This window comes from Neovison vison, chromosome 2, assembly GCF_020171115.1.
Source record: "Neovison vison isolate M4711 chromosome 2, ASM_NN_V1, whole genome shotgun sequence".
Lineage (NCBI taxonomy): Eukaryota > Metazoa > Chordata > Mammalia > Carnivora > Mustelidae > Neogale > Neogale vison.
This window is the reverse complement of record NC_058092.1, coordinates 203,787,277-203,815,080: the sequence shown is the minus strand read 5'-3', so window position 1 is coordinate 203,815,080 and position 27,804 is coordinate 203,787,277. Positions and strand designations below refer to the sequence as shown.

The 27,804-nt window shown below is 40.1% G+C and overlaps 1 protein-coding gene and 1 long non-coding RNA gene across 8 annotated transcripts in view; one reads left to right on the top strand and one right to left on the bottom strand.

The window, feature by feature from the left end:
• KIF20B (kinesin family member 20B) overlaps window positions 1–449 on the bottom strand; it is a 70,815-nt gene extending 70,366 nt beyond the window's left edge. For all 6 annotated transcript variants that reach the window (XM_044240077.1, XM_044240079.1, XM_044240078.1 and 3 more), the window contains exon 1: window positions 376–449. The gene's annotated coding sequence lies outside the window, so the exon portion shown is untranslated. The remainder of the gene's footprint in view (window positions 1–375) is intronic.
• Window positions 450–721: 272 nt separating this feature from the next.
• On the top strand, window positions 722–27,058 carry LOC122900912. 2 transcript variants are annotated; one of them, XR_006383331.1, is made up of 4 exons: window positions 722–786; window positions 7,357–7,486; window positions 25,684–25,812; window positions 27,033–27,058. It is a non-coding gene; the product is annotated as an uncharacterized LOC122900912 (long non-coding RNA). The 2 variants fall into 2 exon arrangements; XR_006383332.1 differs by lacking the exon at window positions 722–786 and adding an exon at window positions 808–1,383.
• Window positions 27,059–27,804: the final 746 nt, after the last annotated feature.

The window sequence follows — 27,804 nt, the reverse complement described above, 5'->3', positions numbered from 1 at the left end:
TAATATATACTAGCACTGTTTCTAACAACTTTCCATACTATATTATCTAAACAAGGACCGAAAAAAGTAAGTACTATTATTAGTAGCCCTTTTAACAGATGACCCAGAGAGATTAAATATGTTGCCTTGCCTCCCTCAGCGAATATGCGGTGGAGACAAGATTTAAGCTCCAACCCAAGTAGTATGGCTCAACCCTACGATGCGCAGGCGGCGCCCACGGTCCCCAGGAGCACCCATCGCCCTACAACCCAGTTCCTGGGAGTATCCTCACGGGCATCGCGATGCCCGTCGGAAGGCACTCACACCGCCAGCGCGTTTCCCAGCTTCAGGCCTGGTATATGCGCAGTCACCCCACCTCCTTCCTCGCACCCTCACCTGGACGCACAGCTTCACCTGCAAAAACTGTCTGGGCCGCCCAACCTGCGCGCAGCACCGCGGTGTTTTCGTTTTCAAATTCAAACAATGGCGGCGAAGTTAGCGCACGGAACGCTGGGAGTGGGCGGAGCTTCCGGAACGACGCCCCGGAGCGCAGAGGCTCGCGCAGTGGGTTTCCCACCCGCTCCCGGAAGAAGCTTTCAAATCTGGGGCGGATCTCAGGACGCGGGCAGTCCCTGGGCGGAGGGGCTGGTGGGCCGCGGGCGGGAGGAGGGCTGGGGCTCCGCGCCGAGTCAGGAGTGCAGCGCGGGCTGGGGCACTGCGTGGTTACTGCGGCGGGTACCACCTCTGTTGGCATGGACGCCAGTCTCGGATACCGTCCTGGAGATGAGACGTAGCAAAGGCCTGGAGGTGAGGCCGCTGCCACAGCACTTGGTCCCGAGACTCCCCCAGGGACGGGCGGAAGAACAGAGAGTTAGCCTCTGCCCTGATGCGTCCCCGCAGGCGGGAGCAGGCTTCGCCTCCCGAGAGTCGCTTAGAACTAGGGCAGTCCGCACCCAGAGGGAGACTTCTCCCGCTGCCTGACCCCGCCTGTCATCCCCAGTGACCCTCCTGGACGGACGAATTAAGTTTCTCCCAGAATAGACTTTTATGGGCATTTTCTTTTTTTTTTTTTTTCTTTTTTAATCTTTCTTGCCATTCCGAAAATATAAAGCACCTACCGCTGCCAGGCGCTGTGCTGTGACAGTCTAAATCCCATGCGTAGGCAAGGTCTTTGCTCAAAACTTAAGTGCCAGTAGAGCCTTATCTGCTTCTTTTAAAGTGATCCTCTTGTGTGTTGCTATAATATTCACGACAAGCATTTATTATTTAGGCCGCCTCTCCCTGCTGTCCTTGATTTTAAAGAAAAATAACTGCTAAAGTTAATTGAAATTTTACCTTGTGTCAGTCTTGGTATTAAGCATATAAAATGGATCGTCTTACTAATCCTGAGAACAGCCCTTTGAGGTAGGTACTATTATTATCTCCATTTTATCGATTCCGAGGAAACTGAGTTCATATGGTTAAGTAATTTGCTTAAAAACCTACGGCTATTAAGGGAGGAGTTGGGAATTTAAGTCAGCGGAATGATTTCATAGACCCACCCTCTTACATAGGGTCTTATTTTTTACTATTTTGCTTGATTAGGAGCAGTTTTAGAATACCTACTTTGATGAACTTCAAGTCTTCCTTACCTTATCATTCTATGTATCTCCCTCCACTTGCCTCTTCTCTAACTCCCCACTGTCTCCTCATTCAGTTCATCTTCTTTCCCCACAAGATAATCATTTAAAGTGAGCCATTTTGGAGTAGAGGAGAGGATGCAAGGCCAAGAGTTAAAATGAACAGAGAAGGGGCACCTGGGTGGCTCAGTGGGTTAAAGCCTCTGCCTTCGGCTCAGGTCATGATCCCAGGGTACTGGGATCCCGCCCCGCATCGGGCTCTCTGCTTCTGGGGGAGCCTGCTTCCCTTCCTCTCTCTCCGGCTGTCTCTGCCTACTTGTGAACTCTGTCGGTCAAATAAATAAAATTAAAAAAAAAAAAAAGAGAGAGAGAGAGAACAGAGAAAGTCAATGTAAAGGGGAAGACACGAGGAAAGATAAAATAAAAGCTATTTCCTCCTCTCCGGTCTGGGACGAAAGTCTTTGGTGAACTCAGTTTCAAAGTCTCCTTTGCTCTTTCAGGCAGGTGTACCCCTAAATCTGTTGTTTCTTGTCATACTTCACAACATCTTTATTGCTTTTAAGATTTATTTATTTAAGAGAGAGAGAGAGAGTGCAAGTAAGTGCACAAGGGGAGGCGGGTAGCAGAGGGAGAGGGAGAAGCAGACTCCCCTGCTGAGCAGGGAGCCCAACCCATGACCCGGAAATCATTACCAGAGCCAGAGTGGAAGGGAGATGCTATACAACTAAGCTACCCAGCCACCCCTGCCTTTTATTTCTTTTATCAGCCATTACTGAGTCCTGCCTCCTGAACCCTCCAGGGGTTCTGTTTATTTATTATTTGACAAATACTTATTGAAAACCTGCTTGCTGTGTGCGAAATGCTAGGCTGGAAGGTAGGGAAACAGTGGAGGAGAGTGAGCAAAACAGACACTAAACCTCAAGGAGCTCACTTTCTAATGGGAGAAACAATCAATTTTAAAAATACAAATAATTGAGAAATTACAACTGTACTGAGTGGTTTCAAGGAAAATATTCTAAGAGCTGTAAGACTGTATCACGGGGAATCTGAGAAAATAATGTTTGATCTGCATCTCCACAACTCATTAGGAAATTAACCAGGTTTTAAAAAGAGAGAAAGGAGTAAGCATTCCAGGCATAGGAAAAATAATACAAGATACAGGGGAAGAAAAAAAAATCCAATGGATTCTTTTATTTTTATCTTGCTCCCAGAAGCAGCCACACAGTTAAATGCTTGAGCCTTGCCACCCTCATTGGGCTTCTGGGTCAGCAAAAAGTCACTTTGTCCTTGTTTACTCTCAACCTTACTAACCACCTGTCTTTTTTTTTTTTTTTTTAAAGATTTTATTTATTTATTTTACAGAGAGAAATCACAAGTAGATGGAGAGGCAGGCAGAGAGAGAGAGAGGGAAGCAGCAGGGAGCCTGATGCAGGGCTCGATCCCAGGACCCTGAGATCATGACCTGAGCCGAAGGCAGCGGCTCAACCCACTGAGCCACCCAGGTGCCCCACTAACCACCTGTCTTAATCTCCTTTTCTGTCTCTTCTATCTAACCTCTAAATAATGGGCATCCTCAGAGCTTGGTCCTGAACCCACCTTTTTCTCTCCTCTATAGTCGTCCTTTTGGCAACCTCATCAACTCCCATGGTTTTAAGTATCTTTATCCTTACTGGTGACTTCCAAATTCCTCGTCCTTTCCAGACATCTCTGAACGCCAAACAGATGCAAATATCTGAATACCCACTTAACATCTCTACTATATTCAATATGGGATGGTGATTTTTCACTCCAAACCCCAACTTCTCTCCTCCCCAATCTCCATCTCAGTGAATAACACCACCATGTCCCTGCCCAGTTACTCAAGACAAATAAAAGAATCATCCTTGGGTCCTCCTTTTCCCTCAGCAGTTTCACTCAGTTCATAAACAAATGTATCTGTTGTGCTTTTGTGTTAGAAGTAAAATAAACACCTATTTCCTTTTCATTGCCCAGACCACCATAGCCTCCCAACTTGTCTTCCTGCTTAAGATCCTGCTCTCCTCCACAACATTCTTCATAGAGCAACCAAACTAATTTCAAGGTGTAATGATCAAGTCACTCCCTGTCTTAAAACTCTTCAGTGATTTCAGAAAAAATTCATATTTATGTTTTTAAGGGAAGAAAACATACAAAAGAACCTAAAAAATACACTAAATTTTGTGTAAGAAAGAAGAAAGTAGACATACATACATACTACACACATGTTGTACCTGTTTTTTAAGAAATAAATTCAAAAACTGTAAATCAGAAAATTAGCTGAAAATAGTTCCCTGTGGGGGGTAGGAATGTTTTGCAGGGACTAGTGATGGCAGTGTGGCTTCTCTGAATAACCTATATAAATATATGTATATATATACGTGTGTGTGTGTATACATACATATATATACATACATATACATATATATAAGTTTTTTTGCCTTTTCAAAACATTAAATCTAGGGGCGTCTGCGTGGCTCACTGGGTTAAGCCTCTGCCTTCAGCTTAGGTCATGATCTCTGGGTCCTGGGATCAAGCCCCACATCGGGCGGGCTCTCTGCCCAGCGGGCAACCTGCTTCCCTCCTCTCTCTGCCTGCCTCTCTGCCTACTTGTGATCTTTCTGTCAAATAAATAAATAAATAAATAATCTTTTTAAAAAAAAAAAAAACTTTTAAAAAGAAAAACATTAAATCTAAAGCCCTGGAAATAAAAACAAGCCCTAAAATTTAATACAAAGAAAGAAGTGAACATACTTGAATATCAAATTGCCAGCATAACTATACAGAGAAAAAGCATTCAGTCAATTAATTGAGCACAGTACTCTATCAACTGGAATTAGGAGTTGTGGGATACAATGTACAGTGCAAAGAAATCAATAACTTCACCTAGTAGGTTTGATGTTGAAAGGGGTATTGGTGTAGCAATTTTGAAACTACTATGCATGAGTTATAGGACAAAGCAAATGAGGAAATATATTCATGTTGCTTAGAACTGAGGTTCTCATGGTAGGAGAAATAAAGCTTTGCTTGACCTTCAATAAAAAAAAAAGAAGAAGAAGAAGATAACAAATACAGAATGATAGAGGCTAAGGAAGAATCCCACAGTGCTGGATTTGAATTGGTGGTAGCAAAATCAAGTTGTGATTTTTTTTTTTTAATCTCAATTGGTCCATTAACAGGGCCTAGAGGCATAGAAACCCCAACTCCCCAGTGAGAAGAAGCACACCTAGCATCAAGCCACCCACACAGTTGCTAAATACCATTCATCACTAAGAGGAATCAGTGCTCCTTGGAGAGAAGGCTAATTCACACCTGGAGCAAAGAAATTGCAAAATGAGCTTAGAACATTCTTCTCAGAAACCAAAGAAGTCCTTAGAGATTAACAGGGACATTTCAAAGGATATTGGACCTGGATTAACAGAGCTGCTGTTGACCACACTTGTAACAATTTGAGCATTGAAAAGAGTAATGATGGTGAGAAAGCAAAACAGATTTAATTTTTTTTTTAAGTTGTCTCCATGAAAGGGAGAGATGAGGGGCGCCTGGGTGGCTCAGTGGGTTGGGCCGCTGCCTTCGGCTCAGGTCATGATCTCGGGGTCCTGGGATCGAGTCCCGCATCGGGCTCTCTGCTCGGCGGGAAGCCTGCTTCCCTCTCTCTCTCTCTGCCTGCCTCTCCATCTACTTGTGATTTCTCTCTGTCAAATAAATAAATAAAATCTTTAAAAAAAAAAAAGAAAGGGAGAGATGAAATAAAAATGAAAAATTCTTTACACAGGAATGCCAGTTCATGAATACAAATGAAGCAATAAATAGAAAATCCCCATTTTGCACTTTCCAATATAAAAATTAATATGGGTAGGGATGCCTCGGTGGTTCAGGTATTTAAGCATCACTCTTCAGCTCAGGTCATGATCCCTAGGTCCTGGGATTGAGTCCTGCTGCTACCCATGCGTGTGTGCTCACTCAATATCTCTCTCTCTCTCTCCCCCTCTGGCAAATAAATAAAATCTTATCAATACATGCTGAAACAGTGGCTGAAATGAAATGAAATGCTGAAATCATTGGCTGAAAGGTTGTTGGGGAACAGGACTTGAACACTATCTCAAAGAGCATCCTAGAGATGATTTCACAATCATAAAGGGAAAGGGTAATATTACAACATAGAGATTTATTTATTAGATATACCTTAGCCAAATGAGGAAACAGCATCACCAACAATGGAGCAATTATCACCTGATGATATCTGTGCCAGAAATGTTTAACCTAAATCTAACTATGAGGAAACAAAAACAATGTAGAACACTGTAAAAGACAACAGGCCTAGGTTCTTCAAAAAATGTCAAGGGGGCAAGGAAAAAAAAATGTCAAGGGAAATAGTGTCAGGGTCAAGGGAAAAAAAAAACTAGGTGGAGGATTGCATTAGTCAGGAGACAAATATTACAAACAATATTCATAAATATTGGTCCATAATTGTTTTATTTTTTTAAGAAGTAACTACAGAAAAACATTTTGTGGACAGTTGGAGAAATTTAAATATGGACTATACGATAATACTGGACCAATATTAAATGTTTTAGCATGTGATAATTTGTGACTATGTAGAAGATTGTTTGGGGAAGATAACTTGCCTCACTATTCAGCAACTTACCTTCAAAAGATCTGGCCAAAAAATGAAACAAAAACAAAAGAGAAGTGAGAGGGAACAAGAAAATAGAACAGGGAAAATAGGAACAAAAAAGCAAATGTGGTAAAAAGGTTAAATAACTGGTGGATCTAGGTGGATCATCATCTCTACATGAAACAATGTACATTGTGCTACACTTCTAATTTTTAAAAACAACTTTTTAGATTTTCTAAAGTAAAAAAGAAAAATTTCTAATTCTTTACCATGATCTATCAGGCCTTATAGGATCACCCACTGGCCAACTTCACTTCCCTCTTCCCTTTATGCAATGAGGGTGTCTGCTCTGGGTACTTGACCAGGTTCTCTCTTGCATATATGAACCTTTGCATTGGTTGTTGCCTCCTCCCCATTCGACATGTGGCTCACTGTTCTTTCCCCTTTAGATCTCTCTATAATAGTAACTTCTTTTTTTTTAGGATTTTATTTATTTATTTATTTGACACAGAGAGAGAGAGAGATCACAAGTAGAGCAGCAGATAGAGAGAGGGGGGAAACAGGCTCCCCACTGAGCAGAGAGCCTGATGTGGGGCTCAATCCCAGGACCCTGGGATCATGATCTGAGCCAAAGGTAGAGGCTCAACCCACTGAGCCACCCAGGTGCCCCTATAATATTAACTTCTAAGAGAAGACTTCCTGCCTACCTTATCCCAATAGGCCCCCTTTTTTTAAATTTGTGAGCTCAATTCTATTTTCATACTTCTATACCACCAGCAGTTATTATATACATCTGATTTTTGTTGTGTTTGTTGTTCCCCCACCTCCTCAAATGTAAGTTCTTTGAGTACAAGAACTGTGTTTCTCCTGGTCACTGTGACTATATAAATCCATGGTGATCAAATAAATACTTGTTGAACAATGAATGAAGGCAGATGTGTCTGGGGTGAAGACTGTGGGGAGGGATGGCCGGAACCAAGTTTGCAGGGACAGGCCAAGACTGGATCCTACAAGACTCAGTCAACTAAGCACTGATTTACATCCTTAATCTAAGCACAATGAGAAACCAGTGGACTGTTTTAAGCATGAGCACAATACAGTCTAATTTTCCTCTGTTTTGAAAAGGTTAATCTGGAGCAGAGAATGAAGGCAGCCAAAGAAGAGTTGCTGAACCGGTTAGGAGACTACAGCAGCCATCCCAGCAAGAGATGATAGCGTGGATTCGCAGATACAGAAAAGTGGACAGGTTTCAGAGGTACTTTTTCCCTATGTTTTCCATCTCAGCACCAGCCACTGGGGTTTCCCTTAGAAACAGAGCCAACTTGACAGAGATGCTTCAAATATCATCCCCATTCCAAATAATTCCATCTGTCCCCTTGAAGTGAGCATTAGCATAAGATGAAGAAATTGTTAAATTACATTAAGCTGATTTCCTTCTCTCCTCACAGCCTCTACTGGTACTCTAACAGTCGCAACTAACTTGCCATGTGCCAGAGACTAAGCACTTTATACTCACTTAATCTTAATGGTAAACCCTGTGAGGTGTTTTTTTGTTATTATCCCCCTTGAACAGAAAAGAAAACTGAGGGGGCGCCTGGGTGGCTCAGTGGGTTAAAGCCTCTGCCTTCAGCTCAGGTCATGATCCCAGGGTCCTGGGATCGAGCCCCACATCATGCTCTCTGCTCAGTGGGGAGCCTACTTCTCCCTCTCTCTCTGCCTGCCTCTCTCCCCACTTGTGATCTCTGTCAAATAAGTAAAATATTTTAGAAAAGAAAACTGAGGCATGGAGCTAGTAAAAAGTAGTAAAGTTACCACAGAGATTAACATGGAAGTGTTAAGAAGTTTCATTCAGGTAATATTTGTAAAGTACTTGAAAGTGCCTGACGCATGTTTCATAGTCACCTCTTAAATGTGTGTACATAGTAAACAATGGAATTGGAATCTGGGTAATCTGGCTCTAAAGGGTGTACAGTTAACCACTGCATTCTATGGCTTTTCAAAGGTTAAACCCAATACCCCTATAATTCTATTAAAAGAAGACCGAGTGCCTACCTTCTGTGCAAAGCCACCTCCAAAAGTGGGACTGACATAGTTTTTCAGCCCTGAAACTGAGTATATATTGATTACAAAGTTTTGAATGGCAGATTCAACAAAAATTTGCCAAGCACCCAATATGCATCAAATGTTTCTACCCTTAGAAGCCTTCAGTCTAAAGCAAGCCCTTCTCGAATGAGATTTCTAGAAAGAATTAATCTCTAATTTCTGAAGGTACCCAATATGTGTAATGCATTCATTTCTCTCCTGTGCATCTAGAGTGGTACTACTTCTGTAGCATCTGAGAACATTGAGAAAATAATCAACACAAATAATTGTGTATGCCTTGTGGTTTATATGGTGAACCCCATGTACAATTTCAAAGCAATTTGGCTAATGTTATGGTAGAAGTGTACAAGGAATAATAGGGGCAGAGTGAGTATAGCTTAAGAGTAAGAGCTCTGAAGTCAGACAGACTTGAGTTTGAATATTAGCTCATTATAGGAAGTGACCTCAGGAAGAGTATTTTACCTTTTCAAGTCTTATGAAGTTGTAAAGATTAAAATAGCACATGTGAGTCATTTAATACAGTCCTGCCACATAGTGGATTTTATGATTATTTTTATTAGGTCTACTTCTTAAGTCGCTAGAATGTGAGCTCATGAGTGTGTGTCTTGGGCCACTAGAGCCCTGACACCTGAAACAGTGCCTTGCGTGAAACAGCCGCTCAGTAAATATTTTTCAATTTCATAAATGTCATGAACCAGGAAAGATTTTAAGTGCCATGTGGGCTAAAATGAATAAGTGGCAGGGAACTGCCAAGGGAGGCAGTTTCAGGCAATGAGGACAAGACAAGAGCATGCCAGAGTTTCCAAAACCATGTACTACTGTGAGTACGTAGTTCGCTGTGACTGTGAGTATTGCTAACATGGATGAGGACAGGAAATGAAAAAAGTAGGCTGGGCTAGACCCTAAAGGGCCCGGTATAACATGCTAAAGAGAGTGGGAATTACATTCTATGAGCCATAGGAGGCTGCAGAGACGTGGAGGACGAGAAGCAATGGGGAGAACTGGGTCTATAACCTGTCAGTCTTACAATGTGGGAGCCAAGAGATGAAGGATCCCGATGTTGAAGAGACGGGAGCCAAGAGACAACATCCCGATGTCAAAGTTTATTTTGTAGAGGTGCAGAGATAGCCAGTAGAGGAAGAAAATATGACCGTAAGGCTCTTTAGCTAAATGCTTGTCATTATAGGAAGTAAATAGATGATATCTATAATTGATATGAGAAGAAATAAGACTAGGAGCATGCTATTCAAAGATATGCCAAAAGAACTAAAATTTTAAGAGTGGTTGCCTCTGGGAGGCAGGACTAGAGGTGTGGAATATGGGAGGGTATTTAAGCTCTTCTTACATTTGCAGTAAACATTTTTTAAAGTAGTTCATCAGAGGAAAGAAGGAAAAATACCATTCTTTTATTAAGCACTCATTGTATGTTAAGCCATAAAGATCCCATCGCCTCCTTACTGAATGAGGCTCCCCGCTCCTGTGAGCCTGCAGAGACTGTACCATTGACTACCTTTCTAGAACACACTAGACTAGTACTTGTCTGAGAGCTCCTGTGCTTTCCGTTCCATCTCTGCTTTCCAAGTTTCTTGGTGTTACTAACTCCTTATTATTCAGTGTTCATTTCAAACACCTTCCCCAATGAAGCTATCTTGCCCACACTACCTGAACTTGTTCCCTTCACCCCCCAACCAGTTACTTTCTATCACATTGGCCTATTTTACCTTCTTCATAGCACTTATAACAACTGAAATTACCTGATTTGTTTATACTGTATCTTCCCCACCACAGTGTAAGCTTACAAGACCAGGATCTCATCCATCTTGTTCACCACTATATCCCTAGTATTCACAACAGTGCCTGGTAAATAGTGGATGCTCAATAAATTATTTGTTCAGTGAATGAAGTCTTGCAGGTGTGCTATGGACTTCTAACATCCAAGGATAATGTCCTTGAAGACTATGATGGTGTAGCCTTTTTTAACTTTTTTTTTTTTTTTTTTTTTGGTGTCCCTAGTACCTAGGCATAGGGCCTGGTTCAGAATATGAGCTATTATAAGTTTTCATTAGGTATTCAATTAAAGTTTATTATTTGAATATATAAATGAATTAATGCTGTATACTTTCTTATATGCTATTTCATTATCCTTAACACCTTAGTATTTCCTAATAAAAATATATACACATTTAACCTGAAATGGGTTTCCCACTGTCTAGACCCTTCCAAGTGCCAAAGCTGGGGCTTCTGATTCTACTCCATCTTCAGTTTTCTCTGGTGGTGAAGGAACTCAGACTGTTCTGAAAAGTGTGTCCCATTGACAAGGGTGAAATCCATAGAGAGCAGGTCAAGTGGGAGTCTAGCAAAGTCTTAGGGCACAGGTGGACATCCTTCACCTGGTTGGTGCAAGAAGCCAAGTGCAGGTGCTATAAGGGCCTCCTGGGGACGACAACAGCATGTATGGCTTCTCTACACAGAGTGGCATGCTCATTCAAATGTTGGGGGTGGTCTGCAGTCACTGGCCAGCAACCATCGCTTCTCATGGGGTCTCTCTCTGTATGCCCTTTTTTGGAAGTCAGTCAATTGGATATTAACTGTTTCTTTCTCTTTGTATCCCTAATCTAACAATCTCAGTTCTCCACAAATCTGCACAGAAAGATCTAACCCCTTGGAAGTGTTGGGCAGGAAAGAAAAGCTCAGCACTAACTTTTCAAGACCTTTTGTCACTGCTCACAACATAACAAATAAGATAAACAACAACATTCCATTGCCAAAATGGAACTACTTAAAATCAAAATGGTCCTATTTATAGATCATATCTTGCATTGCTTTCAAAATACACAGGGCAGTGCTAGTGGACCTCACATACATATTCAACAACAATTATAGACTTTCTGCTGCATTTATCTATTCCAAAGAGTTCTATTTCTGATGACCTATTTTAAGATTCTAGCTTCCTCAGAAAGAGGAAATAGGACTGTGCCAACATGATCTTTTTATTGTAGAAAATATTGCACTTTTTGGATTTCAATTACTAGGGAATATAATGATGGCATGAATAGCATGGCCATTTTTCGTTAAAGAAAGCCATTGAATTACTGTGATTAATTGATAAATAGTGAGATTAGTTTCAATAAATCCCTCAAAAAATGCAATCTTTACTGTATGCCAATAGGGCCTTTGCGATTAGGAGGAAGGGAGGGAAGAAAGGAAGAGAGGAAATGAGGAAGAAGAAAAAAGAAATGCATATTTATATACTGTTCATTTTCAGTTATCTAAAAGAATATATTTGAGTTTTTGGTCACAGAGGTGTAGAATATTAGGGACATGTAATGGACCTGACAGTCTGGTTCAACTTTTTTTATTTTATAGGTGGGGAGGAATAAAACAAGGTTCTGAAAATTTAAGTGACATGCCCAAGCATAACCAATTTCTTAAAAAACAGATACACAAGAAAAAAATACCAAGGTATGAATAATTAGTATAGTATGATCTCATATTTGCAATTTTGAGGATGACACACATTTTTAAAAACTGCATGAACAAGCTTCTCTCTAACAATCAGAAAACTAGCATTGGTTTTATTTCCCAAATTCCTTTCATCCCAACTTCCCCAGAATTTTACGCTAATATAAATTTTTTACCCTAATGAAGTGTTTGTGTCAAATAGGCTTTTATTAATCACCTTATCATGTCTCTCAAACAAAAATCCTTATATAGATGTTATTTTTTATTCCAAGTTAAAAGTACAGTTCTGTAGTTATCATGACAATTATTATTTTACAAGAAATTAAAACAATATAAATATATTAAATATTTTTATAATTACTAACATTTAAGTAGAAATTTTCAGAAACATACCATTTATTGAGATTAATGGGGATTTATTTTTCCATTAGTTCATGTGCTCATGGAAGAATATTATATCTAAAATGGGACAGATTATCATTTCTATTGCTGTTATTCATTTTTATATATGTAAGCGTATAGTTGCCTAATAGGGGTGCCTGGGTGGCTCAGTCGGTTAGGCTGAGCCAAAGACCATGACCAGAGCCAAAGGCATCTGCCTTTGGCTCTGGTCATGGTCTTAGCATCTTGGGATCAAGCCCCACATCAAGACCCACCTCAGGCTCCCTGCTCAGTGAGGAGCCAGCTTCTCCCTCTCCTTCTGCTGTTCCCCCTGCTTGTGATTTCCCTCACTCTCCCACTCTCTGTCAAATAAATAAATAAAATCTAAAAATAAATAACCAAAGTTGGCTTATACAGAAAGTAATGTAGGAATATAAAGACTTTATAACAACATCACCCAATTCTTTAAGCAGCTTTCAAATTAGATGCCAAAAACAAGAGTGACTTATTATCTGAAATTATTTTTAAAGACAGTTCAGTTAGATCTTCTTTAATTTTCTTGAAAGCTATAAATTAGAAAGAGCTTTATTACACAGACATTAGAGTCTCAAACTCTTAAACTACACCAAAAAGGATTTATTAGAAATCAACATGTAGGGTGCCTGGGTGGCTCAGTGGGTTAAGCCTCTGCCTTCGGCTCAGGTCATGATCTCAGGGTCCTGGGATCGAGCCCCGCATCAGGCTCTCTGCTCAGCAGGGAGGCTGCTTCCCTCTCTCTCTGCCTGCCTCTCTGCCTACTTGTGATTTCTCTCTCTGTGTGTCAAATAAATAAATAAAATCTTTAAAAAAAAATCAACAAGTAACTATCAATTATACCTTTTACTCTTTTACACAGTGGCACTTCATTTAAACCAATATACTCAGTAAAAATTGGAAATACTGTTTTCAATATATGTGCAAATGCAATATTTTTTATAAAATTTCTTTCATTATGTATCTGAAATATATTTCTGTCAAAATCTTACAGGTTTCATTTATTGAATATGTGGGGAAATGTCATATAACCTAATTAAAAAAGCCAGTCCTCACTGTCAAACTAATCAGTTTATAACACACAGTGTAAGAATTATTTTCTGTTAGAAAAAGTCTGATTTTATTCTTCAGTTTAAATAAATGTGTTAATGTCTGGGGTTTTTTTTAAGATTTTATTTATTTATTTGACATACACAGAGAGAGAGAGATCACAAGTAGACAGAGAGGCAGGCAGAGAGAGAGGGGGAAGCAGGCTCTCCACTGAGCAGAGAGCTGGATGCGGGACTCCATCGGGCCATGTGATGTGAGATGGGTCATGTGAGATCATGGCCTGAGCCGAAGGCAGAGGCTTAACCCACTGAACCACCCAGGCGCCCTGTTAATGTCTGTTTTAAGGAATAATATCAAAAACACTGAGAGCTGAGTTATAGAATCTGTGTTGTACGATGTATTTCCAAAAGCAGTCAAGATTAAAATGATAAACAAGCACCTGGGTGGCTCAGTTGGTTAAATGGCTAATTCAGTTTTGGCTCAGGTCATTATCACAGGGTTGTGAGATTGAACCCCAAGTCCAACTCTGTGCTTGGGGGGAGTCTGCTTGAGGATTCTTCCTTTCCCTCTGCCCCTCCCCCATTTCATTCTCATTCTCTCTCTCTCTCTCTCTCTGTCTCTCTAAAATAAATAAATCTTTTTTTAAAAGATTAAAATCATACAGATCTAATATAAATCATTTTACATTAGTTAATTAAAACAAAGTAATACTTTTTTTATTGCTTAACTAGCAGTAATGCAAAGTGGTATCCAGCTAAAACTAGAAGTTACTGATGTAGCAAGACCTATGAGAGCAGGTATTATATTCTTTAAGAAATGTACATATGCATAATTTGAATTCTGATATTAAATTTCTTAACATAATAGAAAGCATGCTTAAAAATCAGAGATAAAGTCATTAATTGCATTAGACATCACAACCAAACTTTTCTTATGTGTTTAATGAAAGATAAAGGTATATAATAATTAGACTAATTAAAGCCAGCTGCTGTAAAAAACAACTCCACACTGTTTTGTTTCTCATTCATTTCTGATATACTACCATTGTGAGTACTACCCTGGGCAACTGCCTTCAAAATACTGCCTTGAATCCTTTCAGTCAGTGATCTGCAGTATTGACCTCCAAGGACTTAACAGAGGGGAAACAGAACTTGAATAAGGGTGCCAGAAGGATTTCTTACTAGGTCTGGAAGTGATGTATGTTACTGCTGCTCATATTCCGTTGGAAGGAACCCAATCTAACTGCAGGGGAGAGTGGGAAATGTGGTTTTCCTACACATTCAGGAAGAGGAAACCCAGTTGATGAGCATATGGCCAATCTCTCTCACAAAGCTGTTAACTAATTTGTCCAGCAGCTAGCGAATTATGTGTTGTTATTGGGAGATAGTAAAAATCAAATAATTCAGAAGAGGAAATAAAATGGGAATTGATTATAATCAGAATAAATATCCCATGATCTGCTTTGATAAAATAGGTTTAATTACTTTACTGAATGATATATAACTAATCTGTGAGAAATCTTGTAAAAATTTGATCTGTGAGTATTAATCAATGTCTCTTTTAAAAGTTGGTATTTCTGAAAAAACATTTCAGTTACTCTAGGAGATAGTCAGCATTGCTACCACTACTATTCAGGCTGTTTGGAGGTACTTTTCTTTCCAGCTAAAGACAAGTGCCAAGGTGTGTATTTTTTTAAATAGCTGGAAAGAATTGCTTACATTTAAAAAGTTTTTTTTTTAAAGCTCTTTTCTTTGCTATCATAGAACTCTCTCTCAAGAGCATTGCATTCTTTGATAGTAGTCCCAAAAGAACCAAAAACATAGTCACCCCACTGCTCATTCTAATTTAATTCAGAGCATCCCAATACTGGCCAAAATACTGTGGTTCCAAAGCAACACCTTGCTCTTAGAAGAAATATGTCTAAGAAGGACAAGCATCAAGCAGGTTTCTCTGTGCTTTGATTAATTGTTCAAGGAGATTTCCCCCAAACCAGTCATTAGAATTGTTCTTTTTTTGGGCAACCAGGAGATTTTTACTCCTTGGAACAACACACCATAAAGTAGATTAGACTATAATGAAGGGAGAGGCAAGAATGCAGACTGTTTGCTCAGGAAAAAGGAAAGAGTATGTTGAAGGAAAAAAATAGGGTGTTAGAGTCAAAGAGGTAGATCCCAGGCTTTGTGAGTTAGAAGTTTGTGACACTAGGCAAGGTCAACAGACCTTTCTGAATCTGATGCTTCTTAAATACCAGCTTCTCTGTGTGCCAGCCTGGCACACAGAAGATAGCCAGTAAATGGTACTTATTAGTATAGTCAAATGGGAGAGACCAGTGCTGAAAAGTAATGTGAGAGCAATCTCGCCCTACCTGACAGATATGATCTCTTCCTCTCCTAAGGGAGAGAATCCTCATTGGATTTTATTCATTTCTCATATTTACTTACTAAATTTTAAACTTTTCTGTGATTACAGCACCTGTGCTCTACTCACTTTATAAACCCCTTAGCTCTTTGACTGCTCTTGCACCTCCTGGGAAAAGGGAGAAGGACTTGGGACTGAATCAACAGTCTTCAGTCTTCTATAATAATACATGCACCCCCCCCCACTTCTTGAACGTTCACATTTTTTAAAAAGATTTTATTTATATATTTGAGAGAAAGAGAGAGAGAACACAGGAGCAAGAAGGAGGGCATAGGGAAAGGAAGAAGCAGACTCCCCACTGAACTGGGAGTGATTCTGAAGCTGGGGGGCCTCCATCCCAGGACCCCGGGGATGGTGACCTGAGCCAAAGGCAGACACTTAAACGACTGAGCCACCCAGACGCCCCTGAAAGTTCACATTTTTCCGCTTCACTTTTACAAAAGAGCTATATTCGCACCTGTTTTCGCTAACCAAAAGAAACCCAAAGAGGGGTTTTGCTGTCATGAGAAAACATGAGAACAGAGTTCAGCATGTGTTTCAGAGCTAGTCCTTACAGGGGCAGCATGGGGCCCAGCGGTGAGGGTGGTGCCACGAAGCTCCTTCTCCAGGAACTACACTCGGTGTCTCAGGATCCAGTTGCCATAGCTTCGAAGTGTGTTGTCCCTGAGCATCTGCACTCCATCTAGATTTATTTTGTACATTTGTCAGCTGTGTCCCAAGGTATTAGAAAAGCCTGGAAGAGGTTACTTTCAAAATTCTCATGAATTCTAAGTTGAAAGAAACTTATTAGTAGAGTGTCTAAAATGTGTTTTAATTCTGAGCTTGATTAACAATAATTCTGAGTCCCACTTGGGATATATAATTTGTGGAACAGTTAAAAAAACAAACCAAAAACCTTTCAAATGAGTGGATATTTAAGGGAAATTTGTGGGAGTGTTTGGGACATAATCGGAAATGAGTGGTTTTCTTTCAGTTTTCCTGATTGCTCATTGTGGGACAATAAATAACTAGGCAGATAAATACCAAACAGATAATTTGGTACAAAAAGAAACATCTATATTCAATGACTATAAATTTAGCATCTCCAGCCACTTCTTGCCAAGACATCTTCACGTTATCCAGCTTGGGAGTCAACTTCTGACTATGCCAGTCAAACAGCCAAGAGTATCAGGTTCCTTTGCTAAAAATATTTCAACTCAAATAATCTTGGCATACAATGATACCGAAATAAGAAGTCTTTGTTCAGCAAAGTGACCAAATTTGAGGAGATTGAACAGAGGCAGAAAAAGACAAATAATAGCTTCATTACCTTGGGCAAGTTACTAATTGAGCCTCAGTCTTTTTATCATAAAAATGGTATTTTTTAATATGAGTCCATAATCTCTACTCCGCAATTCCAAAATAGGATAAAAAACAAAAAAGGAAAAACTCTCTGAAACACACAACTATCTTTTTAAGTCTGGCCCCAGGATGATTTGGCAGCAAAGCCCGCTGCGGACAAACAAGATTAGCACTTATTTATGTCTTAGCACTCCTGTTCATCACACACTCCCTCTGCTGTTTGCTGACACTTTGTGACTTGGGGATTAACTTTACTGTGCAAATGCCCAAAAGACTTAAAGACATGCCCATGGGTAACAGTGAGAAGAAGAAAAGGAAACATGGGTCTTTATGCACAGCTCAGAAAATGGAGTTATTACAGAAGATAACGGTAGTATGTCTGTAAGACATCTTACTGAAGACTGCTCTGGAAACATCCACCATCTGTGACTTCAAGAGACAGAAAGATGAGCTGTTAAACTTGTGTAGTGACAGTCGTAACCAAGAACTGATGAAAAACAGAGAAACATCGCATAAGGCCAAAAACAAAGAGCTTGACCACGTGTTGATTGAACAGATTCGACAACAAAGAAGTAAAGATATGCCAATGTGCTGTTGGATCCTGTTGGCTAGGATCTTGTTGAGAATCTTAGCATCCATATTCATCAGTGATATTGGTCTAAAATTCTCCTTTTTGGTAGGGTCTTTGTCTGGTTTGGGGATCAGGGTAATGCTGGCTTCATAGAAAGAGTCTGGAAGTTTTCCTTCTGCTTCAATTTTTTGAAACAGCTTCAGGAGAATGGGTGTTATTTCTTCTTTGAAGGTTTGGTAGAATTCCCCAGGGAATCCGTCAGGTCCTGGGCTCTTGTTTTTTGGGAGATTTTTTGATCACTGCTTCAATCTCGTTATTAGATATCGGTCTATTCAGGTTGTCGATTTCTTCCTGGTTCAATTTTGGTAGTTTATATTTTTCCAGGAATGCATCCATTTCATCTAGGTTGCTAAGCTTATTGGCATATAACTGTTGATAATAACTTCTGATGATTGTTTCTACTTCCTTGGTGTTAGTTGTGATCTCTCCCCTTTCATTCATAATTTTATGAATTTGGGCTTTCTCTCTTTTCTTTTGGATTAGTGTGGCCAATGGTTTATCGATCTTATTGATTCTTTCAAAAAACCAGCTTCTAGTTTCATTGATACATTCTACTGTATCTCTGGTTTCTACCTCATTGATTTCAGCTCTAATCTTGATGATTTCCCTTCTTATGTGTGGAGTTGGTTTGATTTGTTGTTGATTCTCCAGTTCTTTAAGGTGTAGAGACAGCTGGTGTATTCTGGATTTTTCAATTTTTTTGAGGGAGGCTTGGATGGCTATGTATTTCCCCCTTATGACAGCCCACGGAATGGGAGAAGATATTTGCAAATGACAGTACAGACAAAAGGTTGATATCCAGGATCTATAATGAACTCCTCAAACTCAACACAAACGAAAAGGCAAACATATCAAAAAATGGGCAGAAGATATGAACAGACACTTCTCCAATCAAGACATACAAATGGCTATCAGACACATGAAAAAAATGTTCATCATCATTAGCGCTCAGGGAGATTCAAATTAAAACCACATTGAGATATCACCTTACACCAGTTAGAATGGCCAAAATTAAAAAATCAGGAAACAACATATGTTGGAGAGGATGTGGAGAAAGGGGAACCCTCTTACACTGTTGGTGGGAATGCAAGTTGGTGCAGCCTCTTTGGAGAACAGTGTGGAGATTCCTCAAGAAATTAAAAATAGAACTTCCCTATGACTCTGCAATTGCACTCCTGGGTATTTACCCCAAAGATACAGATGTCGTGAAAAGAAGGGCATCTGTACCCCAATGTTTATAGCAGTAATGGCCACGGTCGCCAAACTATGGAAAGAACCAAGATGCCCTTCAACGGATGAATGGATAAGGAAGATGTGGTCCATATACACTATGGAGTATTATGCCTCCATCAGAAAGGATGAATACCCAACTTTTGTAGCAACATGGACGGGACTGGAAGAGATTATGCTGAGTGAAATAAGTCAAGCAGAGAGAGTCAATTATCATATGGTTTCACTTATTTGTGGAGCATAACAAATATCATGGAGGACAAGGGGTGTTAGAGAGGAGAAGGAAGTCGGGGTAAATTGGAAGGGGAGGTGAATCATGAGAGACTATGGACTCTGAAAAACAATCTGAGGGGTTTGAAGTTGCGGGGGTGTGGGAGGTTGGGGTACCAGGTGGTGGGTATTATAGAGGGCACGGATTGCATGGAGCACTGGGTGTGGTGAAAAAATAATGAATACTGTTTTTCTGAAAATAAATAAATTGAAAAATAAATAAATAAATAAATAAAATTTTAAAAAAGATATGCCAATGACTAGTTTGTTGGTCGCGAAACAACCTAGAATATGGCATGAAGAACTGAGTGTTGAAAGTGAATATTCAGAATGCTGGCTGCAGAAATGTAAAAAGTGGCATTGTATCAAGTATCTTAAAATCTTTGAAAAAGCTCCTACTGATTATAAAACCACTGATGAATTTGCTAAGATAATACCTGACTAAAACCTTAGCCAGGGCAAATTGACAATGCTGATGAAACAGCTCTGTCCTGGTCCTGTTTTCCTAGAAAAATCTTAACAGCTGACAAAAGGGCACCGAAGGATTTCAAGGACGCCAAACAAAGTTTGACTATTGGGTGTGCTAACGCTGTAGGCATACACAAAACGAAATCAGCAATGATTTTATTTATTTATTTGTCAGAGAGAGAACACAAGCAGGAGGAGTGGCAGGCAGAGGGAGAAACAGGCTTCCTGCTGTGCAAGGAACCCCATGTAGGACTTGATCTCAGGACCTGGGATCATGACCCAAGAACTAAGACATACCCTTAACCCACTGAGCCACCCAGGCATCCCAATATCCAAGGTGTTTAAAAGATATGTGCAGGGGCACCTGGGTGGCTCAGTCGGTTAAGCATCTACCTTTGACTCAGGCCATGATCCCAGGGTCCTGGGATCCAGCCCCACCTTAGCCTCCTTTACTGAGGAGAGAGAGGGGGAATAATGCACTTTACCTGTGCATTATTATGTAAACAGGAAGACATTGGTAACAAGAGGAATCTTTTCTCATTGGTTCCATAAGCACCTTGTGCCAGCAGCATAAGCTCAATACAAGCAATCTGGACTGCAAGACAGATGCAAATTATTATTATTCCTAGACAACTGTTCTTCACATCCCCCTCCTGAAATTCTTGTGAAAAGTAATGTTTTCAGCATTTGCTTTTCCCTCAGTGTGACTTCCAAAATACAGCCTTGTGATCCAGGAATTCTATACTCTATGAAGAGCAAGTGTAGGGCCCCCAGTGGCTCAGTTGGTTAAGCATCTGCCTTCAGCTCAGGCCAGGGTCCTGGGATAGGATAGAACCCCATGTTGGGCTCCTTGCTCAGAGGGGACCTGCTTCTCCCTCTACCCTCCCCTACTACTCGTGATCTTTCTCTCTCTCTCTCTCCCCCTCTCTCCCTCCCCCCTTCTCAAATAAATACATCTTTTTAAAAAAATTACGAAGAGCAACTATAAACACTTATTTTTCCTAAACACCATGTTTGTGTCAGTTAACAGATGTTTGAAAATCCAAGACTTTCTTTATAAAAATTTAGTCTTAAAAATGCCATCAATGCAGTTGCTAATGCTTGGAATGATGTTCATAAGTCAACATAAATTAATGTTTGGCACTGCACTGGGCTCCAATGATGTTTGAAAATGAGGGGTGCCTCGGTGGCTGAGTGGGTTAAAGACTCTGCTTTTGGCCCAGGTCATGATCTCAGGGTCCTGGGATCGAGCCCCGTATCGGGCTCTCTGCTCGTCAGGGAGCCTGCTTCCCCCTCTCTCTCTGCCTGCCTCTCTGCCTACTTGTGATCTCTCTCTCTCTTTCTCTCAAATAAATAAATTAAAAAAAAAAAAAAGGAAAGGAAAAAAATGACCTCACTGATGAAGATTTTTAAAGATTCAGAGATTGCAATGAGAAGATATTACCAAAACTCATTACTGGAGTGCCTGGATAGCTGTCAGTTAAGTGTCTGCCTTTAGCTCAGGTCCTGGGATCGAGCCCCATGTTGGGATCCATGCTCAGTGGGGAGCCTGCTTCTCCCTCTGCCTGGTGCTCCCCCTGCTTGTGCATGTGCTCTCTCTCTGTCAAATAAATAAATAAAATCTTTTTTTTTTTAAGTCATTACTTATGCCAAAAGTCTTATCAGCCTAAAGTAAGTTGGGAGAAGTTGGAAGTTCCAATAAATTGGAAGAAGGTGACATTGAAGAAATGCTGAACACTGATAATGAGGTACCCATCATGCGTTCTTTCAGTGATGGGGAAATTGCTGAGATAGTGTTAAGTACAGATCACTATGAAGATAGTAGTAATAATGACAATGATGACATGAGCACAGCTTTAAAAAGTCTCTATAGAGTATATGGTGAAAATGTGTGACTGATTAATTGCTAGCCTTGAACAATGTGCATCCGTCAGTGAGCAAGAGATCATGGCAGTTTAATCAATTAGAGAGAAACTGCTTAGACCAAAACCTATGCTAAGGAGACCAGTTAACAACAGGGAAAGTCTGTAGAAAGGCTACTTGTGGTGATGCCTCTTTGTCCCTTAAGAATCCCATTTGTGGCTCATCAGATGTCCAGCTCCAGCCTGGTTTCACAGACAATGCTAACCCCTAGTTCAAGATTCTCAAACAACCAGAAGTGTGATGACTATTTCTTGCATGTGTTTAGGTTAGTTTTTCATCAATACAAATTTAAAATTTCATTTAAAAATATTTATCATAATCAGGGACGCCTGGTTGGCGCAGTTGGTTGGACGACTGCCTTCGGCTCAGGGCGTGATCCTGGAGTCCCGGGATCGAGTCCCACATCAGGCTCCCAGCTCCATGGGGAGTCTGCTTCGCTCTCTGACCTTCTCCTCGCTCATGCTCTCTCTCACTGTCTCTCTCAAATAAATAAATAAAATCTTTAAAAAAAAATATTTATCATAATCAAGAAAAGAAATAAGTTTAAGTCCTTATGGTCTGTATTCATATATCCTATATAGATATCCTATAGATATCCTATATAGATAGATAGATAGATAGATATCCTATATCCTAGTAAAATTTATTTACCAACAAATTTCATTTGCCAATAAGTTTATTTATGTAAATAAATTGTAACATTATTTATGGACTTTATTCCACTTAGTGCGAATTTTCATACATTTCTCTGTAGAAATATTGTGTTCCATAACCATTTGGGATGTTACAAAGTTACTAGTGTTGGCACCATATGCCAAATTGCTTTTTAAATTCCAAAAAAATTCACATTTCCAAAACACATCTGGTCCCCAGGGTTTTGGATAAGAGAATGTGGGCCTATAATACCTACCTTAGAGATTTGTTGTGAAGACCCAGTAAGATAGTTAATGTAAAATGCCTGGCACAGAGTAACTGCTCGTCAAACAGAGTAATTGCTGTTATTACTATTCCATTGCCCTACTCTTAAGAGGAAAATGTAGGACAATGTCTCTTTGAAATTAATAAGTTGACCTTGCATAGATGATAATAAGCATGACTCAAAATTTACCACCCTAAGAGATCCTTTGTCCGTATGCTGCTGATATGGACTAGAGTATCTTATAAATCTTCAGCCAAGAGATGGAAGCATTTCCCAATTAGAGAATAGAAAAGCGTTCTGCTACAACAAGCTACACTGTGCTTTATAAAATACATCTACCTCCAGTTAGTCTTTATTTTCTGCAACAAAGAAACATAATTGCTTATCTGCCTGCTAAACATTTCGTCAGCTCCCTCTGCCCCAAGCACCCCATAAACAATGATTTAATCTTCCTTGTGAGTAAGGATTTACTCTTAATCCTCTGTGTATACCCTCAGCTGCTATCGCCAAACCTTGAACGGAGCTGAATAAATAAAACTGGCATTTTGTTTTGTAAGTAAAGTTTGCTTTGTAAATTTGCAGTGTCTATAAGATTTATTGCTTTCATTACAAAAGACATATAATAACTATGCAGAATATATGGAAAATATTACTTATACTTTATAAAAAGAAAATAAACTCACCTGTAATCTTTTTTTTTATTTTTTTATTTTTTTAAAGATTTTATTTATTTATTTGAGAGAGAGAGATCACAAGCAGGCTGAGAGGCAGGCAGAGAGAGAGGAGGAGGCAGGCTCCCTGCTGAGCAGAGAGCCCGATGCGGGACTCGATCCCAGGACCCTGAGATCATGACCTGAGCCGAAGGCAGCGGCTTAACCCACTGAGCCACCCAGGCGCCCAACTCACCTGTAATCTTAAAACCAGTGACAATCACTCTTAATGTTTATTTCCTTTCAAAGTTATCTGTTGTCCTAAATCGTGAACCTTGTGAGGGTAGGAACCATGTGCATTCATATTTGAAAGTCTTCCGCATTGACATAGAAGCCATCAGAAAACATTAAACTTTGTATTGTGAACCAGACCCTAGGAACTAAGCTTATGTGATTAAATTTGTGGACCCTATTCCTATATCAGGCTTTTCCTATCATTTTTACAATATTCTAATGAAAGACAGTATTCTCCTTCCTCTCCCAAATAATATGCTTTACATTAGCTGTTAATTTATCTAGGGATAAATCCTAGATTTATCCTTTGTTTTCTAAAGTGTTACCATCAAATGTCTAGGTGTGATCTGAGGTTTTTTTTGTTTTTCTGTTCATTCTAAGCAGGCCCTTTCATTGAAAGTTTCATGTCTTTCATTGACAATGAGATATTTCATCCTTCTGTTTTTCTTGAATATATCCTCACCTCCATTCCCTCTATTCTCTCCTTCTGAACTCCTCTTTGCTTTTCTTCAAATGTTTGGGGATTCTTGTTTGTGTCATGTTTGCATTTTCAATTGCCTCTTAGCCTGCCTATATGTCTGAGTACTTACCTATTTATTACTTTCTGCTTCCTGTGCTTCTAGGGAAGAGGTAGGACACACTACCAGTTTGGGTAAGTCATTAGCATTTTCTCTGGACCTGGGAACTCCCATTTTCTTTTGGGGTATACACGCCTCTTGGCGTGTATACTACCCTGCTGGTAATGTCCCAGTGGTCCTTTTCACAGGAATTGTCTTTGCTGATTGCTGCATCACCCAGGTGGAAGGAGGAAACAGATTGTTCCTTCTGGTGTAATGTTACACAGATCACACTAAATGTTAGATCGGGACTGCCTCCTGCTCCCTATATCCACTAACCCCAAGCTTGTAGCAATACTGAAGCCTCTCTCATGATTTAAAGATGTTCTCTTCATTAAGGTCAGACAATGGTTCCCTCCCGTGTCATCCCAGTTCAACTTTCTGTCCTTCAGCAGTTCGCCCAGAATATTTGGTTCAGAATAATTCATCTTGTAAGTCAGCATCATCTTCAGATATCAGATATATATATATATATATACTTTAGGTTAGTTTTAGGGTTTAGACCAGGAGAGGTAGTCTAAAGAATATGTGTTTGTTTTTACTGCCACCTGGACCCAACATCATTGTGGAAGTTCTCAAACATGTTTAACAAACATACTACATTTCAAATAAAATCCTTTGTAGAGGATCAGTCTATTAAACAGGTAAAAGCAAAACTGATCTAGTTGAAGTAGAGAAAGCAACTGTGAATGTGAACTCACTGGTCTCCCTTTTGCTCTCCACTGCAGTTCCCGAACCTTCCAGGGAATCTTACAATTCTGCAGAACAGGTTAAAAACCACTGACATGATTTATAGTCCAGGGGTATCTGACCTATAATAGGTTCTTAATAAATGGTAGCTATCATTATTACTACTATTAAAAAACCTTACCTCTTGACCTTCCCCTGCCCCAGGCCTTCCAGAAGTCCTGGTACCAACTTCTGCCATTTGTACTAGCAGTCCCATCTTGGTGAGAAAGAAGTAAAAAAACTATTTCAGAGAATCAGCAGCAAGGGAGCACTTAGTAAATATGCCAGAGTGTTCTCCCAGGCCTCACGTGTTAACCTTCCTTAATCCCATCAGTGAACTGTGAGAGAAGTGTTTTGCCCTCAGGATCCGATGAAGAAATAGAGGCTCAGACACACAAAGAAGGGTACACACAATACCAAATGTGTAAGAAATGTCCATTTATTTTATTTTTTCAGTTTAATGCAGACCAACTCCTAGCAAGATTCCACTGTGAGGGCAGGAGATGATATCTAAACCATTCAGGGGCTTTCCTTGCAGAATTCTGGATCTTGCCCTGTGTGACAAAGCATGGAGAGGGCCTATCTTCTCATGCCTCTTTTTTGGGCACAAGAATCTGCTAGATACCTGTTTTCTGTACCAGAAGAGCTTCCTCTAGTTTGGGACATACCATGGCTCTCTGCGATATAGGATGTCAAGGATGTCTGAGAGGTTGGGGTGCCAGTCCCTAGGATTCAGTATTTCAAGATATGCCTCAGTTTACAGCCATCCTCTCTGAGCACTGGCTTCCTCCTCTGGCCTCTGCACTCAGCACATGCAGATCCTTTTTGGGGGAGACCTCTTCCCCCCAGATACCCCTTTTCTAGTGACACAGAAGTATTTGTCTCTTCCTTCCTATTGCCTTCAAAGAATCTCCTTTTCTCCTCTCCTCCTAGGGACACCTGGCAGAATCTAGCAGAATGTGAACTTTTATAAAAGAAAAGCTGCTCCGTGGCAATGTCTGCTTTCCTGGTACAAAATAACTCCGAGGCAAGAAAATACCAAGAGTTCTTAGCAAGAGAATGGTGAGCGCAGGATACGGAGAATATGAAAAATTGATTCTCAGTGAATTTTCCCACCGCAAAAATTGGACAGCTGAATGATCCAAAGCCCACAGCAGTAACAGGCAGAGCTAGAATTCACTTCCAGTTAAATAGAACACCTAAACAGAACATGTATGCATTCGAGTTGCTACAAGGCAGGTGCCCCAGGGCAAGGGAGCATGGCGGCCACAGAGTTCCGCAGAGAGTGGCCCCCTGGCTAGTCTGATGGAGGGGGCCAGTGGATGAGATCCCGCAACTTGAGTCTTAACAGAGATGGGTTTGCAATCCAAACCCACCTATCTCACCTACAGAGAGACCTTCCGTCATCTTACACTGATAAACACAGTGTGTACCAAGGATAGAATCCAAATTATTCTAATCTTGGAATTTCCATATGGTTTAGGCTTACGTAAAGCTGGGCTTGCCAGAAACACAGTGACAGCACTGTCAAAGAGCATTTAAATGGAACAAACCCAGGCAGCTTCTCAAACTGTAATACGTGCATTATGTAAGGGAAGCAAACAAAATGACTTTTCACACATTGATGTGCTTTCAGGAGATCCTGGAATTATATTCCTTTGAACACTAATTTCATATTTCCAGACAGAAGACTTATTTTCATCCTGTTTGAACCAAGAATTTTATTTTGTTCTAAATCAATTTACTTGCAATTTTTATTGTTACTTAGAGATCCATTTTTTTTAAAAGATTTCCTTTATTTATTAGAGAGAGAGCATGAGAAATCAATTTTTTAATGGCTAAGGAGTTAAATCACTGAGAAAACAGCCCCTGAATTTAGGATCTATCTTTATTTTTATGTTTACAATAGTATTTTTATATTGACCTAACTATCAAAAACACATTAAAAATAAAAAGCAAGGATGAGGGGAGGTGACTTGAGCCCTTGGAACAGCCAAAATAGCGTTTCTAACGTTCAGGTTTTCGTAACTGAGACCCTTGGACCCACAATCTTTGTGTTTACTACAGTTCTAAACATCACAGACCAAACATCTTAAATATGTCATAAAAATTATCAAAAAAATCCCAGAAAACAAAGTACAAAGAAAAACTCTCTTGAACATCTATCACCCAAAGAATACCACTGTTTGGTGTTTTCATCTCTTTCTTTTGGGGTGTTGTCTACCTGTGTTTTCACACTTCCACCATCATTACTTAAAAGAATTTATTTATTTATTTGCCAGAGAGAGAGAGAGAGCCATCACAAGCAGGGGAAGCGGCAGGCAGAAGAACGAGAAGCAGGCTCCCCACTGAGCAGGGAGCCTGACGTGGGGCTTCGTCCCAGGATCCCGGGATCATGACCTGAGCTGAAGGTAGATTCTTAACCAACTTTCTTTCTCAGTCACGGACTACTTTTGCTTTCTCTTTTTTCCTTACCATTTTTAAAAAATATTTTATTTATTTATTTGAGAGAGCAAGAGAGAGCAAGCACAGGTGGGGTGAAGGGCATAGGGACAAGCAGACTCCCTGCTGAGCAGGGAGCCTGACACAGGGCTCTATCCCAGAACCCTGAGATCATGATAAGTTGAAGACAGATGCTTAACCAACTGAGCCACCCAGGAGCCCCTGCTTCCTTTTTTTTAAAGATTTATTCATTTATTTTAGAACGAGAGAGAATGAGTGTATGTGTGTGCAAGTGGGGAGAGGGGCCAGAGGGAGAGTATCCAAGGAGAGTACCGCTGAGCATGGATCCCCCTGCAAGGCCTAGGTGATCACAACCTGAGCTGAAATCAGGAGTCAGGCACTTAACCATTTGCTTTCTTTTTCTACAAACTTGACTATAAATTTTCTATAAATTTCTACAAATTTGACATATTAATAGAATTCTACAATATTTGTCTTTTTGTGGCTGGCTTATTTCACTTAGTATAGTGTCCTCAGGTTCCATCTATGCTGTAGCTTGTGACAGGGGTCTTCCTTTTAAAGGCTGAATAATACTCCTTTTTATGTAGATAC